The following is a 6,134-nucleotide window of genomic DNA, read 5'->3' on the forward strand; positions in this document are numbered from 1 at the left end:
AGTTCCCAAGCAAGTTTTTAATAAACATTTCCCCAAGATTTTGACTCTTGCTTTTATTCTGCACACAACAGGGGGAAAGCCTTCTTAGAGAAAAATGTTATGTGTTTTACTTCAGCTGTCTTTTGACAGCTAAGATCACAGTGTAAATGCTTGCAAGAACTTAATACAGGAGACAGCCAGTTCCTATTGACAGGGTCCTCCTCCTTGATTCCTGTAACAAGCAAGATCGAATTCTGGGCAGTGGCCTTTGCCACCAATGGCTGCTTGTGTTTCTCTGCTTGTATTTGGACACAGCCTGCTATAATTTCAGGTTGCCAGTAAGAGAAGCTTTGCTATGTTGCTAGGTTTGCCCCTGTCTGTGATAGGGCTAGAGTGCATGTAGCCTCGCTATTGCCCTTGCTAACAAATGACACCATAATGGAATAAAAAATGGTAAGCTGCCAACACAGTGCGATCCTTATTTTTTAAACAATATGACTGATCAGATAATTTTAGCTATCAGCTGATAATATGTGGTCAATTGACTGACATGCCAGTTACTATTTAGTAGTATAACCCAGTTACAAATCCTACATTTCATGCCTACATTTTCCTTCTTTGTATAAATTTTCCACTCTTGTCTGGTATATGAAGAGAAAGGGCCCAGATTTAACAAAGGAACCACAATCTAATCTAATCGTGTTTTTCATGTTAAATATATGGATAAACTTTACAGAAGTAGGATGCTAATTGTTACCGCCATTCCATAAAAAACTGCACAAGAGAATTAAAAAAGGATTTGTCTAAGCTAGAACTTCAAATTAGGAGGAGTAAGAGTCATACATGGTAGTGTTTCATGACCAGTTAAATTTCCTTCCTTAAAATACAATTCATCCATCTCATCCTGATACATAAGGAGGCAAGCTGGACTGTTCAAACATGGAACACTTCATTTAAGTCAGCAAATGTAGCTGGGGCTGCTTTACCTTGATATTAAAAAATTCACAATCAAACTTCAATGACTTGAAGTCACAGAAAGAACACTTCCTTGTATTGTTCTTAATAATACTGCCTAACAATAACACAGGTTGCTCTCAGATGATAAAGGACTTGGGTTTCCTCCAGAAACAGCAAAGGAGCAACACAATCTCCAGCAAACAAGCACAGGAAAGCATGGAACTGCTTTTTATTAGAACACGGGCGGCTGACATTTTTCTTCTCAAAGGCTGAATAACCAAAGTGAAAGTGAGTGTAGTAAAAGTGGGCATTGCACTATACTCACAGCAGCGGCCAGCGCGGGAGGGAGGCGGGCGGAGAGGCGGCACGCCGGGGGCGCCGAGGGATCGTTGCACCACGGCGGCCGATCCCTTTAAGACGGCCCTGTCTGGGAGTACCAGATGAGTACCAGAAGCGGCTTAGTCATGCTGGCCACATGACCCGGAAGCTGCCTGTGGACAAACGCCAGCTCCCTTGGCCTATAGAGCGAGATGAGGGCGCAACCCCAGAGTCTTCTGCGACTCTACCTAATGGTCAGGGGTACCTTTACCTGATGACAGCAGCATAGTTGAAGCTAAGCAGGTGTGGATGTGATCAGTCCCTTGGATGGGAAATCACTGGCAGCTCTGTATAAGAGCAAGCAATAAAAATAAACATGGGGGTGTAGGAGGAACACCCCAACACGCCAGATAATTCCAGCTTTTTGATAAGTACAGCAGGCAGTGCATCTTTGTCAAGGCACCCATTCAGAGTTTTCATGTTTCATTAATGGCAAAGGTAAAGAGACCCCTGACCGTTAGGTCCAGTCACAAACGACTCTGGGGTTGCGGCGCTCATCTCACTTTACTGGCCGAGGGGGCTGGCGTACAGCTTCCGGGTCATGTGGCCAGCATGACGAAGCCGCTTCTGGCGAACCAGAGCAGCACACGGAAACGCCATTTACCTTCCCGCCGGAGCAGTACCTATTTATCTACTTGAGCTTTGACATGCTTTCGAACTGCTAGGTTGGCAGGAGCAGGGACTGAACAGCAGGAGCTCACCCCGTCGCGGGGATTCGAACTGCCGACCTTCTGATCAGCAAGCCCTAGACTCTGTAGTTTAGAACACAGCGCCACCCGCGCTGGTATTAGAGTGCAATTTCATAAGCTGCAAAAATTAGAAGACAAGCCTTCCCATTTTGTTTCTACATTTGTCAGACGTTTCTGCTGGCAACCTTCAACAATTGCAACAAAACATGTCTCTCCTGCACCCGTCTCCATAGCCACAGCAGGCACTGTAACTCTCCAGCAGTTTGACTTCACCACCGAAGGCGCCCTCTTCCATTGTCTCCCGAGACAATGCATGCCAACCAGACGTTACCCCAACACCACTGATACTCAATGTTCCAGCAGAATCCTTTGATCCACATGAGAGCAGCAGCAGAAGAAAGTGAAAGCCTAAAACGATTCAGAGCACTTACAAGAGTACATTACACAGCCAGTATGTGATAGCGTGAGGAAATGTGCCCCCATTGCTCCTGTGAATAGCTTCTCCCCTGCACTGTGCCTTGTTTACCACTTGGTTTGTGCCACATTCTCCCGTTGCCCTCCCATGAATTTCACAGAGCAGCTGAGCGGTGCAGGGTTATACAAATGCCTTCTGGTTTCTTAGTCACTGCATCTCCACAAAAACATAATGGAACGTCAACTGCTTGAAAGTAATGCCACTGTCTCTCGCAGCAAAGTATTTTGATACCAAGCTCTAGTTCCCCAGCTGATGAGGAATGCATTCTGAAAGATAGCAACTGTTTGTTTTTAAATTTGTTGTGGTCATTGATTGGAACTGTTGGGATTTGGGGGAGAATTGGGAAGGGTGTAGAGAAGAGTTAGCACTGCATCGTCATTCTGGGAGGCAGTTCTGGGCATCAGGCATCAAGGAGACTGGGTGGAGACAAGAGATCAGGAATCAGGTGGCTGAGGGCATTTATTTATTAAAGTATTCATATCCTGCCTTTACATATGAAAGAAAATGCTCAGGGCAGCTGAGAATATGACATTGAGGCTGCAATCCTTTGCCCAATTAAGCTGAAAGTGAGTGTCATTGAACTCAATGGGATTTACTTCTGAGAAGTCACGTAAAAAAGGGATGGGAAGCTGGATCTGGCTAGTAGGCTGGATGTTCTCCTTCCTCAACTCCCCATGGGCCAGTCATCTGATGTCACAATGACATCAGATGAAGCATTTTCATTTGCCTGCAAGCAGGATTTGAAATCAAACAGTGTGGGCAATGGAAAACATATTTGCACACCCCCCCCAAACCCTGCTTTTGGGCAGGGAGCTGTGCCTTTTCCTACCCTACTCATGGGTGTCATATATGACAGGGATGTGTGACCTGGGGGAAATGGCTTTGTAGGCCGAATTATTCCACAGTGCATATGGTTTGTGCTGATAAATATTCAGAAATGAATACAATATAATACCACTAAAATAAAATTAAAGCAATAGAAAAATCCTGGCATGGACAGAAGTACAGCACGCAGCAGCAGAACACGTGGGATAACTTCACTTTCCAAGGAGTATCTCAGATATTTTCAACTTGCTCTGCTCTATGGAGAAATTCCTCATCTTGCCTGATAGCTTGAAGTGTGGATAGGTGGACCTTGAGTTGATGTATCTTCTCTTCCAGCAAGACAGCCAGTTTGCACTTGCTGTAGGTGTAGTTTCTTACATTCTCAGGCAGTTAGACAACATGGCACAGCTGCAACAGCTCCATCACTGTCCATGTCTCTTGGTTCTATGTATACTGTGACACAGCTTGCTGGGCCTCCCCCTCAAAACACCCTCACAAATGTCCCTGTTTACAAGTCCTGGTCACAAGCTCCCAGAAACGGCAATTTATTAGTGTTTATACTTGCTTTGGAAGCCAAAGAAACATGCTGGGCAGCCACCCTGAGCACTGCTAAAAAGCATATTCTGCTTTCTGCTTTTGCATAAGAGGCTCATTGCATGTTTTAAAACTAGTTTCCGTAGGCATAAACTTGAGGACTGGCATGTATAGTTGTGTGAGAGAGCTTTTTTATTTCTCGAAAGGGAATCTTGAACTTCTCCGTCTATCAAATTCTGTGACAGGCGCAGCACCCCACATTTCTGCAGCAATCCTGTTCAGATGGGAATATGGGAATACCCAGAGGCTTGACTGTAAGTGATGGTGTGTGTGTTGGTTATGTTAAAAAAAAAAACCCCAATCCACACAATTAGTTCCATGTTGGTATTTTTTAGAATTCCTTCTGGCAGTCTTTTGCCCATTTTAACAGAGAGAGTTGGAGTCCTCCACTGAGACTATGGCACCCTTGTGCTGGGGGGTTGTGCAATGGAATACAAGGGTGAATGGATGTGCCATTCTTCTCTGATTATTGTAGCACCATCTCTTTCTTTTGTTTCATCTACTGAGGGTCACTTCCTCTGTTGTTCTCTGTACTACCACTATTACCCTGGAGTCCAGGCATAGCGCTGATAGGCAGGGCCTAGTTTCCACCCTTGGTGCTTCCATTGGGAGCCTACAGGGCGCTACAGAGAGCCAGTGTGGTGTAGTGGTTAAGAGCGGTAGACTCGTTATCTGGGGAACTGGGTTCGCGTCTCCACTCCTCCACATGCAGCTGCTGGGTGACCTTGGGCTAGTCACACTTCTCTGAAGTCTCTCAGCCCCACTCACCTCACAGAGTGTTTGTTGTGGGGGAGGAAGGGAAAGGAGAATGTTAGCCGCTTTGAGACTCCTTCGGGTAGTGAAAAGCGGGATATCAAATCCAAACTCCTCTTCTTCTACCAGACTGGTGCTATTTTCCACTGGGATTCAATCGCTTTTTGCCATAAGGAAAGTGATGGGGAAAGGGGGGGGGCAATACTTGCTTTGATTTAATGTCGTTTAGCCTTCCCATAAAAAAAAAATCAGAGGGAATAGTCAACATCATCTCATCTCCTTGCAAAGAAATCAGGACGATTGCTTGACAAGCACATTGTCGGGAAGCACCAACAGGGAATTTGTCCTAAACCAGACCATTCTTTCGCTCTGCCTTAAAGGAGAGCTTTGCTGGATCAGAAGCAAAGGCTTACCTAGTATAGCATTTTTCCCACTGTGGCCAACCAGATGCCTCAATGGGAGGGCAGGACCTGAGCACAACAACAGCACTCATGTGCCCCAGTACTTGGTCTTGTCAACTTGGAGCCTCGTCAGACACCTTGCAGGCGGCTTCATACAGAGAAGGTGGTCAAGCTCAATTTGGGAGTGTTATTTACATATACAACTTGTTACACCTCATGCCTTCATGACGGTGATACTATTTCTGCCCTGAAACTGATGAAGCGTGGCTGTTGGAAAAGAGATTTGTCGTCACCACGAAGTAAAATGCTCACACCCTAGGCCCAAAACAAAGGGGAAATTACCTGTGTATCTATCCATCGTCCTCCTCGTGGCCTAGTTAGGTGCCAGAAGTCATCCAACAGGTCCTTTCCTCCTTGCTGTCTCCCTCCAGAAGGTCGGCATGAGGCCAGAGCCGGAGGGGAGGCAGAGAAAGTCTTTGCCCCGGTGCCTAGATTCCAAGGACCTTGCAAAGCAGGCAGAAAGATCCCCTGTTCTTGCAGATGGGAGTTGGAACCAGCCACTTGTCTGACCATTCACACACTCTGGGCAGCCCTCTGCCTGAGAAGAGACATGCTTGAAGTTTCTCCCACGGCCACACCCAATAATAGTACAGCACTTTCAAGTGTTGAGTGGGCTTCACACCGATTCTCAAGCTGCAGTCTTCGCAACAGCACCGTAAGCCAATATTACTGTTTCCTATTTTCCAGATTAGACTGAGAGACTGGCCTGTCCAAGGTCACTAAGTGAGTTCACAGCTGATGTGAGATTCAAACTGGGGGAACTTCTTGATTGACAGGTCAGTGTCTGCCATTATACCACACCAGCTCTCAATAGCTTAATAGCCTAAGAAGAACTTTCATGGATCAGGACGGATGTCCACCTAGGATAGCTTCCTGTTTCCCTGCAGTGGCCAACCGAACCAGATGCCCCCAGGAGACCCGCAAGCGAGGCATGGACACTCCCTTAAGAACATAAGAACCTGTTGGATCGGGCCAACTTAGTCCAGCATCCTGTTCTCAAAGTGGCCACCCAGATGCCTGTAG

The sequence above is a fragment of the Lacerta agilis genome, chromosome 12 (genome assembly GCF_009819535.1).
Source record: "Lacerta agilis isolate rLacAgi1 chromosome 12, rLacAgi1.pri, whole genome shotgun sequence".
NCBI lineage: Eukaryota > Metazoa > Chordata > Lepidosauria > Squamata > Lacertidae > Lacerta > Lacerta agilis.